This window comes from Pelophylax lessonae, assembly GCF_965119305.1.
Source record: "Pelophylax lessonae genome assembly, chromosome: 8".
Taxonomy (NCBI): Eukaryota; Metazoa; Chordata; class Amphibia; order Anura; family Ranidae; genus Pelophylax; species Pelophylax lessonae.
The window spans coordinates 88,898,969-88,914,905 of NC_138775.1; positions in this window are offsets into that span (position 1 = coordinate 88,898,969).

A 15,937-nucleotide genomic window follows, 5' to 3' on the forward strand; every position below is an offset into this window, starting at 1 on the left:
GCATAATTTGTTCATCTTCACCCCATACCTGGCTCTCTTATTTGGGATATATTGCTTGAAGTGCAGCCGGCCAGTATAATGGATCAGGGATTCATCCACACAGATGTTTTTGTCTGGGACATACACTTCAGCAAATTTTTGTAAAAAATAATTTATTAGGGGGCGCAATTTATATAATTTGTCGTGGTTGGGATGATCTCGGGGAGGGCACTGTGAATTGTCACTAAAATGGAGGAAGCGCATGATCATGTCATACCTTGATCTGGACATGACAGCAGAAAAAAGAGGCATGTGGTGGATGGGGTGGCTGGACCAGTAGGCATGGACTTCATTCTTCTTAGAAAGCCCCATGTTGAGTGTAAGTCCCAAAAATATTTTGAATTCGTCCACTGTAAGACGGCGCCAATTGAACGGGCGGGCATAGGAAGAATCGGGGTTGGAGGCAATAAATTGACCTGCGTAAAGGTTGGTTTGGTCCACAATGTACTCCAGCAAGTCTTGGGGAAAAAACAAATAAAAATAATCCAATAGCGAAAAATTTGAAGTGGCTGTGCGGTGAAAGGGGGGATTATCGCTGTTCCTGAGCTGGCAGGCAACCATACGGGGTTTGCCAGGGCATCGGGAAGGTGGGTTTGGGCCCGGCTTCTTCGGGTTGCACTAGTTATTCCAGTGCTGGTACTGGGCTCCTCTTCTTGGGGTCTAGCTGCGGCGGTGTTGGTGCTGCTAGATGACGGAAAGTGTTCTGGGCTTACTCTCCTTATCCTTTTAGGAGGACGGACTGTTTCCTCCTCGGATTCAAGGTCCGATCCACTATCCTCCACTGGCTCATATTCCGAACCAGTATCGGATGATGCGAGCTCCCCGGCGCTCTCATCACCTGACTCGGCTATCATTTCAAATGCCTCCTGTGCTGTGAAAAACCTTTTGGCCATACTGGCGGTACTGATTGGTACTGGCGGTACTGATTGGTACTGGCGGTACTGATTAGTACTGATGGGTCCTGGCGGTACTGACAGTACTGGTGGGTATTGGCGGTACTGGTGGGTATTGGCGGTACTGGTGGGTATTGGCGGTACTGGTGGGTACTGGCGGGTACTGGTGGGTACTGGTGGGTACTGGCGGGTACTGGTGGTACTGATGGGTACTGGCGGGTTGTTAGATGTTCCAGATGTGATGACAGATCCACAGATCCAGATGTTCTGACAGATCCAGATGGGCTGTGAGTGACACTGGTGACAGGTCCTCTTTATTGGGGGGGGGCTGTGTAGTGCACTTTTTACTACAATTGCACAGTAAATGTACTCACTGATCACTAATCTCTGCTATTCTCCTCACACGATCGGTGTGTGTGAGGAGAACAGCTTAGATCAGTACTATCAGCTTTCCAGTGTTATTGTTGTGACCGGCTGTGATTGGACACAGCCGATCACGTGGTAAACAGCCAATTTTATTGGCTGTTTACCCTGATCGGGTATGCGCTGTGTCCGAGGGACACATTACATGCCCGATCGCTGCGGTGCGCGCTCTCAGGAGCGCGCAGCAGCTTGTTATCCTGGCCGCCGTCATATGACGTCCGGTCAGGATAACTCAACCACATTCCCGCCGTCATTTTGTAATAGGGCGGGCGGGAAGTGGTTAAAGAATGTGTTTTGGGGAGGTGGTTTTAGGACAGTTTTGTTTGTTTCATTTAGTGCTCTTTGCAATTGTACTTTTTTCTTTGTATACTGTATACTATTGCTTTATTATTTTTATTTTACTCTCTTTGCTATTTGTTTTTTTGTTTCAACCGGCTGGAAGAATAAGAGCCGGTTGACACTACTCCGACTTGGGACGCGACTTGTGTACCCTCAAGTCGCCCAAGTCTCTTGTCATTACAAATTCAATGTAAATGAATGAGAGCCATCTTAATATGAACTACTGAAGTTGCTCCGACTTCAGAAAAGGTTCCTGTACTACTTCAAGGCGACCTCTATCCGACTTGTGCACATAGACTTCAATGGGAGTCACCTCTAAGTCGGATCCTTATCTATTTTCAAGCGACTGTGATCAGACTTTCCAGGAAGAAGAAAAAGATTACCCAGGCATTCCCCACAGACAAAGTCGCCTATCATTTAAGTCTCTTCAAAGTCTCTTCAAAGTCTCTTCAAAGTCTCTTCAAGTCTCTTCAAAGTCGCGCTAAAGTCAGCTCTAAAAAGTCGCACCTTCACGGGGCGACTTTGAGTCGGAGTAGTGTGAACCGGCTCTAAGGCTAACAAAGGGCTGTTTGTTGGCACAAGAATAGGTCCAGGATAAAAGAAAGAAGCATCTGTAACTCACTGTAAGCAATTTAAAGTCTAATGCACCCTTAAAAATCACAATTTAAACACTTAAATACACTGCTCAAAAAAATGAAGGGAACACTTTTTTATCAGAGTATAGCATCAAGTCAAATAAACTCCTGGGATATTGCTTTGGTCAGTTAAGTAGCAGAGGGGGTTGGTAATCCGTTCCAGCATCTTTGGTTCTTATTAAATTAACAACAGGTGCACTAGATGGGCAACAATGAGACAACCTCCAAAACAGGAATGGTTTTACAGGTGGAGGCCACTGACATTTTTTCCCTACTCATCTTTTCTGACTGTTTTTCACTAGTTTCCATTTAGCTAGGGTCAGTGTCACTACTGGTAGCATGAGGTGATACCTGGACCCTATAGAGGTTGCACAGGCAGTCCAACTCCTCCAGGATGGCACATCAATAAGTACCATTGCAAGAAGGTTTGCTGTGTTTTCCAGCACAGTCTCACGAGCATGGAGGAAATTCCAGGAGGCAGGCAGTTACTCTAGAAGAGCTGGGGTCCTTAACCCATCAGCAGGACTGATATCACTATCTCACTAGATTGCTTTAAAAAAGGTCTGGAATCTTTCCTGGGTGTACTTAATAAACAGTAAGTGGGTACTAAAAATTTTCTAGGTAAAGTTGATCCAGGAAATATCCGATTCCCTCTCGGGGGATCAGGAAGCAATTTTTTTTCCCCTCGATTGGCATTTTCCATTGAACACCAGAATTGGCAGGTCCGCCACTGGCACCATGTGCTTTTCACAGATGAGAGCAGGTTCACCCTGAGCACATGTGATAGATGTGAAAGGGTCTGGAGAAGCCATGGAGAACATTATGCTGCCTGTAACATCATTCAGCATGACCAGTTTGGTGGTGGGTCAGTGATGGTCTTGGCAGGCATATCCATGAAGGGAAGCACAGACCTCTACAGGCTAGGCAGTGGTACCCTGACTGCCATTAGGTATCGGGATGAAATCCTTGGACCCATTGTCAGACTCTATGCTGGTGCAGTGGGTCCTGGGTTCCTCCTGGTGCACAACAATGCCCGGCCTCATGAGGCGAGAGTATGCAGCCAGGTTCTGGAGGATGAAGGAATTTATACCATTGAATGGCCTTCTGAATTGCCTGACCTAAATCCAATAGAACACCTCTGGGACATTATGTTTCAGTCCATCTGATGCCGCCTGGTTGCACCTCAGTCTATTCAGGAGCTCAGTGATACCCTGGTCTAGATCTGGGAGGAAATACCCCAGGACACCATCCGTCATCTCATTAGGAGCATGCCCCCATGTTGTCAGGCATGCATACAAACACGTGGGGGACATATACTGTAAACTAGTGAGTACCATTTTGATTTGCTGCAATGAAATTTCAGCAAAATGGACTAGCCTGCTTCATCATTTTTTCACTTTGATTTTCGGGGTGTCTTTGAATTTAGCCCTCTGTAGGTTGATCATTTTCATTTCCATAAAACAATGTGGCATCCTTTCATTCCTAACACATTACTCAGTCTATATCAGTATATATATATATGCAGCATGATATTTTTCCCTATTGAGATCTGATGTGTTTTCAAAGTGTTCCTTTAATTTTTTTGAGCAGTGTATTTCTAGCTAATTTTTAAGCTGTTGTTCAAGCTGGCCGTCTGTGTCAAAGTAATCCTAGAGTAGTCCCTACTCTACTTTTGTGTTGTTACCTTTTTTCCAATGTATTTAGCCAAAATAGCAAATTATATCCAAATATACAGGTTTTTAGTTAAATGTTTTAGAAATGAAAACTCTCCGGGAATGGACTTTTCCTAGAACTGTTTCCAGATTGACCAGTTTCATGTGGTCTCATTACTGCAATTTTGAATGAATCTGGTTTCTGATTAAAAAAATATTGACAAATACTTTGCTTCTTCGCAGTTTGCATTTTTTGCATTGAATTCAGTTCCATTTCTTTCAATATTTTAAACTAGAGTACTTCAACAGTGCAGGCAAAACATTATATCATTCACATTACAGACTCCTTCTTTGAGTTGTTTTTTAATTGTATCTGCTTTCATTTAGGCTTTTATTCACTTAGGTTTTGAATTCCCAAACAAGTCTATGGAGTGCAAAACCTGCTTAAAGCAGGTCAAATGCAGTTCAGAAAGAAGTCAACTGCAGGTCAAATGCACCTGTCCATATATTCTTAATGATCTCAGAAGCAAACTGATGAAAACTGGTGACATTGACACAACCTGTGAACATTGCTGCAGCCTAAAGAAAAAATCTGTACACTTACCATTTTTGCAGGAGCTTTTGACTGGGTCAAGTAAGTTGCAGGTCCTCTTTGCTCTTTGGAGAGTGGTACCACATAGTGATGTACCTGTTAATGTGGAAAATATTGGATTTACTGGCAGGAGCTAGTAGACAGGTGCAGTCGGTGTCCTCCACTGAAGGTGGCGCTCATCCATAGCGACAGTGCAGAGGGAGAGGAAGTCAAGAGGAACATGATTTCTCTATGGTTTCCTGAGTCATTGGGGCAGTGATCCAGAGGGATGCTGACCAATCACGTGACTCTGGAGCCCATCTTATTTGTGGCAGAGTTCTATGTAAGACACTGGCTTCTGGGTTTGGCATGCACAGGGGCGTAACTACAGGGGTTGCAAGGGTTGCAATTGCAACTGGGCCCCATGCTCCAGGGGGCCTGTGCGGCTCCCCTGTACACCTGGATAGGATAGGATGTCACAATAGAGAACCAGGAAAGGGTTGGCATATATGTAATTTACCAGCTGCTTCGTTTTCTGAATGGACAGAGTCGTAGTCAGTGACATTGTAAAAAAAAAAATAATACAATTAAAATGCCAAAAAATAAAAACTGCTGACACCAGTGGATAAACTAGCAGGATCGCAAAGGTCAAAGGTTGCGACCGGGCCCTGGCATTCCACCACCGTGGGGAGGACCCAAGATGGCCGCAAGGGGGCCCACTGCAGAACTTGTGAAAGGGTCCCGCAATGAGAGTAAAGGGCCGCAGGATCAGTGGGAAGAGCCACAGGCTTGAAGGGAAGGGCCTCGGCCTGGGGTCCGGGTGGGGCCCTTCATTTTTTCTTGCACTGGGGCCCTGAAGGTTCTAGTTACGCCTCTGGGCGTGCATATAGCGTGTCGGTGATGTAGGGACAGATCAACCGTCTGCAAGGGACAGTTTTAGTAGTAGGGAAAGGGTCCAGTTTTAGTAGTAGGGAAAGCATAAAGCTCTGCCACTCTCCTTGAACATCTTCCCATTTGGGCTCGGACCAACCAGGCCACATTCCACGCCTCCAGACAACTGCTGTCAGTTCAGCTGAGACTTGATCCGCCACACGCTGTTGGCATCTATGAGTATTGCTGGCTGGGCCTCCTTCCACCGTGCTTGTTGTGAACTGTTTTTCCCTTACTTCAATACAAGTTTCATTATTTGCACCTGGACTGTTTGTTATTGCCTCCACACCATGCTACACCACCCACAAACTGGTAAAACAACTAGGTACAAACTCTCTAATGCCTCCTGTGCCCAACAAAAATTATATTAAATGACAATCTTTTTTTTAATCAATACAATTTTATTTGTTTATAATGAACATCGTTACAAAAATTCAGTAACATAGATTATAATTAAATGACAATCTTAACAATGGATATGAAAGTCTGTAGGCAGGTATAGTCTACTTTCTCCACTGTAGGTGGTGGTCCTCTGCAGCGGTATCACAGCTGGAGGGGAAGTTAAGAGGAACACAGTCACTCTGTGATTTTCTTGGTCACTGGGAAACAGTGTTAATTTTAATGTCATATTTTAATAAAGTTTTAGTCATATTCCTTTGACTAAATGCCATTTCAGTTTTAGTCGTATTTTAGTCATCTAAATTGTTTTAGTTTTAGTTGTATTTTTGTCAACTAAAATACTGTTAATTTCACTGACTAAAATATTTTGAAAGGGTTATCATGCACTTCCCCTGGAATTTACTATCTCCACTCAGAAGCTGCCACAGCACATACAGTGCCTTGACAAAGTATTCTTTCCCCTTGAAATTTTCCACATTTTGTCATGTTACAACCAAAAACGTAAATGTATTTTATTGGGATTTTTTTTTTTTTATAACCAAATAATTTTTATTGAGTTTTTGCAAGAAGGTTAGGTACAAACATTGTAGTAGCATAATAAAGAAGAAAAAATGATCACATTGGTCACAGATTTCAAACAAGAAACATGAACATAATAACAGGTCGAGTCTAGGCAATTCAAGTGAACCTTGCCGGTAACACATGAGTGTTGAGTTACCACCACGTGAGGTCCAAACGTTAAGGTACACCAGGCTCCGACTACCCTACTTGGGGACCAACTGTATTCAGGACCAGGTACAAAAAGGGGAGTATTATAGGTTGGGGTCATCAGTGATTAACTTGTGGTAGGCCAATCAGTGCAGTCCGTGGGGATGCATTGTATTTCCCAAACAGAATAGAGTTGGGGTGATATAGGTTATCTGGGGGTGGAGTTCAGGAAACAATTAGATTGAGTCCGGTAGAGATTCATAGCTTAGCACTCCTATTATCAGAGAGCCAAGGTGCCCAATGCTTGTAGAAGGAGGCGGTGGTCAGATTGGCTTTGGCAAAGGCAAATTCCATTCAGAGGTGATTGTTTAGTAAGAGAATGGTGTCCGCTAATGTGGGGGGTTTCAGTGATTTCCAGGCTCTCGCCAGTGCGAGACGAGCTGCTATGAGGACAAGGGTAGCCAGGATTTTGAAGTGAGAGGGCCATGTTGGAATTGAGAGACCCAGGAGGAGATCCAAAGAGGATAGTGGGGAGGATAGGTTGCACAGGGAGGAGAGAAATGCTGAAATAGAGTTCCAGAAAGGTTTGATATGCGTGCAGTCCCACCAGATATGTTGAAGTGATCCTATTCCTTGACAGCCTCGCCAGCATAACGGAGACGAGGTGGGATATATAGTTGCCAGTCTAGAGGGGGTAAAGTACCATTTGTGGAATAGTTTTTGTAGAGATTCCCAATGTGATATGCACCTTGAAGCTTTTAATGGTAGGAGCATTGCTCGATGCCACACGTGTGGAGGTGGTGAACTGGGAACTGTCGAAGACCAAAAGTCCATAGATGAAGAGGATGCATTTTGTGTAGATTGTAGGAGCGTAATATATATGAGGGATATGCCCTTAACATTTTATTGGGATTTTATGTGATAGACCAACACAAAGTGGCACATAATTGTGAAGTGGAAGGAAAATGATAAATGGTTTTCAACATTTTTTACAAATAAATATGTAAAATGTGTGGCTTGCATTTGTATTCAGCCCCCCTGAGTCAATACTTTGTAGGACCACCATTCACTGCAATTGCAGCTGCAAGTTTTTTAGGGATTTCTACCAGTTTTGCACATCTAGAGAGTGACATTTTTGCCCATTCTTCTTTGTAAAATAGCTCAAGCTCTGTCAGATTGGGTGGAGAGCGTCTGTGGACAGCAATTTTCAAGTCTTGTCACAGTTTCTCAATTGGATTTAGGTCTGGACTGACTGGGCCATTCTAACACATTGATATGCTTTGATCTAAACCATTCTATTGTAGCTCTGGTTGTTGTTTAGGGTCGTTGTCCTGCTGAAAGGTTAACCTCTGCCCAGTCACAAGTTTTTTGCAGACTCCATCCATTTTCCCATCAACTCTGACCAGCTTCCCTATCCCTCCTGAAGAAAAGCATCCCCACAACATGATCCGCCACACATAGCTTTTTGCTTTTAGGCCAAATAGTTAAATTTTGGTCTCATCTGACCAGAGCACCTTCTTCCACATGTTTGTTGTGTCCCCCACATGGCTTCTCGCAAACTGCAAACAAGACTTCTTATTTCTTTCTTTCAACAATGGTTTTCTTCTTGCCACTTTTCCATTAAGGCCAGATTTGTGGAGTGCACATCTAATAGTTTTCCTGTGGACAGATTTTCCCACCTGAGGTGTGGATCTCTTCAGCTCCTCCAGAGTAACCGTGGGCCTCTTGGCTGCTACTCTGATTAATGCTCTCCATGCCCGGCCTGTCAGTTTAGCTGGACCGCCATGTCTTGGTAGGTTTACAGTTGTAATGGGAAGGAACAAGGAGCCGCACAACTGGTGGAAAGTGCAAATGGTAAAAGTCCAAAATGTATTGATAACCAAAGATTAAAAACATCCAATGTGTGACCCCAACAGTCGGAGACATGAGAAGAAAAAGCACGGCGGTTACAGGTTTACAGTTGTGCCATACTCTTTCTATTTTCAGATTATGGATTGAACAGTGCTCTGTGAGATGTTCAGAGCTTGAGATATTTTTTTTTATAACCTAGTCCAGCTCTAAACTTCTCCACAACTTTATCCCTGACCTCTCTGATATGTTCCTTGGCCTACTTGATGCTGTTTGTTTACTAAGGTTCTCTAACAAACCTATTAAGGGGTTCACAGAACAGCTTTATTGATACTGAGATTAAATTACACACAGGTGGACTAAATTTACTAATTAGGTGACATCTGAAGGCAATTGGTTCCACTAGATTTTAGTTAGGGATATCAGAGTAAAGGGGCTGAATACAAATGCATGCCATACTTTTCACATATTTATTTGTAAAAAATATTGAAAACATTTATCATTTTCCTTCCACTTCACAATTATGTGCCACTTTGTGTTGGTCCATCACATAAAATCCCAACAAATACATTTATGTTTTTGGTTGTAACATGACAAAATGTGGAAAATTTCAAGGCGTATGAATATTTTTCAAGGCACTGTACCTCCATCTGGTCTGCTCTGCAGCCTGACTAAGCCTCCCACAACAACATACCTGCTTGCCCAACAAGGCGCAATCACCTCTGAGGCTGGCTATGCCCTCTTCCCGAGTCTTGCCCAATTATTGTGAACCTTCCAGTAGGCTCCCCCCCATGGTGGTGGAACACCAGGGTTCAGTCGCAAGTGCTGGTAGTTCCGCCACTGGATCACATGACCTCTGTTCTCAGCTGAATAGAGAAGAGATGGGGAGAAGAAACAGCACCACATTAGTATTCCCAGTTAATGGCTGTGCAAGGGAGGGGGAGTCAGGACAAGACTGATGATTGGAGGAGAGCAGGCTGAGTTCCCAGCACAGTGAGGGAACTGAGCATGCCGTGCTAACATGCCTAGTGTGTTCAGATTTTTATAGGAAAGCAGAGGGACTGGCAGATTGGACACAATGAACTCTTTCATTGCTGGCAGAAGTGCATAATTTAACACTTTCAGATCTGTGTTCAAAGTGTATGATTAACCATTTCATTGCTAGAAGATTCCTGGTGTAAATATCATGCATTTCCACTAGGGATCTGCTAGCAATGAAATGGTTAATCATACCCTTCCAGCACAGATACGAACGGGTTATTCATACACTTCCAACTAGGGTCTCATCTGCCAGCAATGAAAGAGTTAATTGGGTCCAATCACCAGGGATCTTCTAGTAATGAAACATTTTTGAAATGTTGGGGGGCTTTTCATAGTTTCTTGCACCGGGGCCCTGAAGGTTCTAGTTATGCCTCTGATAAGCTGTTTATATTTTATATTTGTGGGTGGTTTGAATCCCTATATCAAGGAAGTATCTATATATTTACAAGGTCAGTGTACAGTTTTTACTGTTTTGTGTGGATAAAACAATTATGTTACATGGGGACCTGATACAAACATAGCTCTACTTCAAACATATTCCAATATGTTCATAAATGCAAACATTTAACATAAGTAGTTTGACAAGTTAAACATCAATAATTGATTTTGGGACAAAAAAAAAATGTACAGGGTGTGTTGACATTCGTCTGTGCACTATATAAGCTTGTTCTTTCTTGTATGTGGGATAATATATCTGTCATTCCAAATACTAAATTCTTTCTTTTGTTAATATTTAAATTATGTCCTGAATTTGTTTAATAAAAATCAATTTATCTATAAAAACTATACATGTGCAAAAAGTTTTCAAGACACAGTCCTACTTGTGGTGGATTTTATTTACACTAACATGAGACAGATTTGTTCTATTATTAAAAAAATATATATTTTTTTTTGTACATCATTAAAACATATCAAGCCCCCAAGAGGACTACATTTAAAAGAGGCACAAATTAATGTGATAACAATATCCTTATGAGGTTTTTTGTGTGAACATCTATATACGTTCAATCCATCGATTGCGGTATGTAATTCTTGTTGCTGGTTGACCTCAGGACCAACAGCAGGTGTGTCACAATCTAATAAACTAAAATTTTTTTTTTCAGGTTGAACTGGATGGACTGTTGTCTTTATTCAACCTTAACTACTATGTTACAGATATACACATCACAGGTGCATAAATATTACAGTAAGGATATGATATGCTTGTCTGGGCACTATAGATGTGCTTAAGATTTTAAAAATCATGCCCATTGTTACTGTACTATAACTTTAATATATTTTAGTATTTGATAGACCCACTAAAAAATGATTATATCAACTGCTCATCGCACACAAGACAATCTTTTTATTTCTGGGGCTAAAGTGGAACAAAAATGCAGCTCTGGTAGTAGATGTCCTCAGTCTTCAGGGCAGAAGGGCAGCCAGCATTATTTAAAGTGGATTTATTTCAAATATGAATTTTATTCAGGATTTTCCAACAATGCATACATGTAACATTTCAGCATAAAAAGCCATCTCTATTACAATAGTTATCATTACTTCCCTTTTTTTTTTATGTCTTATTTATCCTATAATCCTGTATTTTTTCCCACTTTTTTTCCCCTTTCCCGTCCCACCCCAAAAAAAAAAAAAAAAATTCTAAACCCCTATGAACCACGGCTGTCGATTAGGAGAAGTCATCTTCTCCTCAGATCTATTCTTCCTAACTTGTCCTATAACATATTATTACCCTCTTCAGAAACCATAAAGTGGTTCCATGGATCCCAAATTTTTTTGTATTTCTCCTGTCTATTTTGTGAAAAAGCAATTAACTCTTCCATTCTTCTCATTTCTTCTACTCTATTTATCCATTCTGCTAATGCGGGTGGTTGTGTTTTCTTCCAGTTGCCTGGAATGCATGCTTTAGCCGCATTAACCAGGAAGGGGATGATAGAACTTTCATATCTCTTTACCGGTATATCTGATAGATGTAGCAAAAAAAACCCCGGGTCCTCCTCCACCTTATGTTCCGTGAATTTCTGTATAATATTCCTGACTCCCGCCCAAAATGGCTTTATTTCAAGACAGGACCAGAAGATATGGAACACCGTGCCTATTTCTTTCCTACATCTCCAGCAATTATTTGTTTCTCTCGGAAACCAAGTATGTATTTTCTTGGGTGTGATGTACCATCTTGTTATGACCTTATAATTTAGCTCCTGAATCTTCGTACATCTAGCTGTCTTAAAAGCAAGTTTCAATATCCTCTGGACCTGGTCCCCCGACAAATCGATTGCCAAATCTCTTGCCCACTTTGCCACCCACGGGAGCTGCGATTGTTCCTCTGGATTTATTAGCATGTCATAGGCAACCGATAGTGTGCGTGATATGTTCCCAGATTTTACACAGTAATTTTCAAATCTCGTTAGTTTTCTACCATAGCTACCCGGGTTTGATATTGAGACCAAGTAGTGATGTAATTGGACCGCTTGCCAAAAGGATATATCAAATGGTCCGTTTCTATCCACCAGTTGGTTTACTGTGGGCCATTTATTTTGTATTACAAAAGACGAGGCTTGTTCCTGCTTCCTTTTCCTCAATGTTGGGAACTGTCTAGTATCTAGACCTGGGGTAAACTGGGGATTCCCCAGAATTGGGAACAAAGGTGACTCTTTCTCTGTCAATTTATTATATGTGCTTGGTTGTGTACATACTCGAAGTGTGTTGCCAATTATTGGGTGTTGTTTCAGGTCCTTGGGCAGGGATTCATAACACCACAAAGCCCTTTTTAGGTCTACTTCCGTTTGTGCCTGTTCAATTTGTATCCATACTTTATTTTCTGATTGATGCCACCAGTCTAGTACTCTGCTCACCTGAGCTGCCTGATAATATATGTAAACGTCAGGGATTGCCAACCCGCCCCTCTCCTTTGGCAAGGATAAAGTTCTACGCGCTATTCTAGATTTTTTATAAGACCATATATATTTCAGAAATAGGGAATGTGTTGCCTTAAAAAAGGCCCTTGGGACTTTCACTGGTAATGCTCTTATCAGGTAGAGGAATTTTGGTAAGATCATCATCTTTAATAGATTACATTTACCAAACCAGGAATGCAACCCTCCCTGCCATTGTTCCAATAATTTCCTGGTCATATTCAACAAGGGTGGAAAATTTAATTCATAAACTTGTGATAACTTTGCCGGTATATATGTCCCTAAATACTTTACTGCTTCGTCTTTCCATTTAAAGCAAAAATTGCTTTTCAACAGGTTAACTTGGGTCGTTGGCATCCCCACCCCCATTGCCTCTGATTTTCCATAATTAATCTTTAGATACGACATGGTCCTAAATTTTTTGAACTCCTGAATCAGGTTTGGCAACGAGATTCCCGGGTTCGACAAAGAAAATAGAAGATCATCTGCATATGCAGCTATCTTGTATTGCTTTCCCTTTATTTTTATTCCTTCGATATCTTGGTTAAGTCTAACCCTACACAAGAAAGGTTCCACTGTCAGAGCAAATAGCAAGGGCGACAATGGGCAGCCCTGTCTTGTACCATTGCTTACCGGAAAAGCTTCTGACAGGAGCCCGTTAACTTTCACCCTTGCCGTTGGTTCTGTGTATACTCTCGCTATTCTGTCCAGCATGACCTTTCCTAAGCCAATGTAACCAAGCACCGAGAACAAAAAGGGCCATCCCACACGATCGAATGCCTTCTCGGCGTCCGTGCTCAGGACTACACAAGGGATTTTTTTTTCCTTCACTACTTGTAAAATATTCAATATTCTTGTAGTATTATCTCTTGCTTCCCTCGATCTTAAGAAGCCAACCTGGTCTAGCTGCACTATGCTCGGGAGGGATCTTGCTAGTCTATTTGCTAAGATTTTAGTATACAGCTTTAGATCTACATTTAACAAAGATATGGGTCTATAACTACTACATTGTGCTGGGTCCTTCCCTTCTTTTAATATTAGTGAAATGTGAGCTGTAAGCGTGTCCCTAGACAGCTTACCCTCTACATCTGTTGCATTATACAATTTTTCCAAATAGGGACCTAAGATATGGATCAATGTCTGATAATAGCTTGTTGTCAGGCCATCCGGGCCAGGAGCCTTCCCCTGTTTCATTGTTTTTAGTGTTTGTTGTATCTCCTCAATGGTGATCTTAGTCTCTAGATATTCTCTATCCTCCTCCTTTAATTTGGGAAGTTGTGATTGAGCTAAATAACTTTCCATATCTTTTTGCCTAGGTGACGTTTCTTTTAAATTGTATAGTGCAGTATAATAGTTTTCAAATTCCCCCAGTATTTGTGCTGGTAAGGATTTCTTAATACCTTTTGCTGTAGATATATGGGGAATATATGACCTTGATTTCTGTCTTTGTATGGATCTAGCCAACACTTTTCCACATTTGTTACCAGATTCATAATTTAGCTTATGCCCTCTTTGTATTGCGGCCTTCGCTTTAAACTGCAGTAAGTCTGTTATTTGCCTTCTGACTGATTTTAATTCTGCTATTGTTTTGTCTTCTGCGCTTTGTTTATGCTCTATCTCTAGGGTCCTAAGTTTTTCCACAAGTTGTGACAGCTGTTTATTCCTTTCCCTCTTAATACGTGAGCCGTGTTTAATAAAAATGCCTCTAACCACTGTCTTATGAGTCTCCCATAACGTTCCTATGCTACAACTAGGCAGATCATTTATCTCAAAAAAGGCTTTCATCTCTTCCTCTACTTCTTTTAATATCTCCTCTTTCTGTAATAAGCTCTCATTTAGCCTCCACATATTCCCCCTCTGAGTAGGGTTTATTCCTAGGCTATATATTAGCGTTATAGGTGCGTGGTCGGACCACGTGATACTTTCTATTCCGGTTTCTTTCACTGCCTGAAGTTGCCCATGTGGTATAAAAAAAAAATCAATTCTGGAGTAATTCTTGTGTGGTATAGAGAAAAATGTGTAATCCTTTTCGGATGGATGTTGCAGGCGCCAAACCTCAATCAATTGGGCCTCATGTAAGGCTTTTAAAATCCTTTTATTCATTCCCCCTGTAAGTGTTGAGGACCCTGATGAAGTATCCATTTTTTGTGACATAGGAACATTAAAATCCCCACCTATAATTAGTTGGCCTTCCGTAAAGTTTACCAGTTCACCTAAAGTTCTATATATGAACCTATCTTGTCGGTTATTCGGAGCGTACACCGTTGCCATTGTTACTTGTATATCGCCAAATAATCCTTTGACAAATAGGAACCTCCCCTCAGGGTCCCGAACACTATCTTGAAGGGTCCATGGAATCTCTTTTGCTATTAATATGGATACCCCCCTTGACTTCGATTTTGAGTACGTAGAATGATATACATATGGGAAGTGTTTATTTTTTTAAAAAGGTAGTTTATCTGTCCTGAAATGTGTCTCCTGTATGAAAGCCACACTGGTGTGCAAACGTCTCAAATCTGTCACTAGCATATGTCTTTTCTCTGGTACATTTAACCCTTTAACGTTATATGACACAATTTTTAAATCCTCCATCGACAGCCGTGGATCACTAAATACTCAAAAAAAAAAAAACAAAAAACAAAAACCACCCCTTCCCTCTCCCTCTAATGACGTGTAAGAGATACCGGTCCTACCCTAAGGACCGCTTCTCTCTCCCGTCACCTTGGATAAATATTTTATCCTTATTTCACACGGCACTTTATGGGTGCCACCTGTGTGACTTTCTCCGTGGGTCGATATGCCCCGGAGTGTTCCCCTGCGGGCTCTCCCGCGCCCCCTCCCGCTCGATCTTTTTTTTTTTTTTTTTTTTTTTTTAACTTTATTTTTATTTGCATATAAAATTTAAGTTTACAACAGTATTTGTCAAAGTAGGATTCACATTTTACATGTTAAGGTTATGCAGGAAAGAAATACAATGAAACAAATACTAAAATATCATATATATTTCCCCTTTTCCTCCCTCCCCCCCTTCCCAATATTCCTCCCCTTCTTGCCACCACTTCCATTTTACATTGCCTCCCCATGGTAGATAAGCTTAGCTATTTATTTCAATATATTTAGTTGATTTTTTAAATTCTTTCCATTTTCCCCATTTTCTTTTCATGTTTACTGGAATTTCCTCTTGTGTATTACATATATATTCCATATTAAAGTTGTTATTTATCTTTTTACACCATTCCTTTATTTTCGGGCTCTCCTTTTCTCTCCACTTTTTTGGTATGGTTCCCTTTGCTATATTCAGCAAAGTTGGTACAAGCGTCATATTATATTTTTTTAAAGGTATTATTGTTTTGTGAAAGAGGCAGACCCATGGATCGTTTGGTATTTTTATTCCAGTGATTTCTTCAATCAGTTGTCTAACTTCTAGCCAGAAATCTTTTATCTTGGGGCAATCCCAAAATAGATGGTACATTGTACCTATGTTGCCACACTCCCGCCAGCATTTGTCTATCTTGTTTGGTTGGTATTTATTTATTACTTCTGGGGT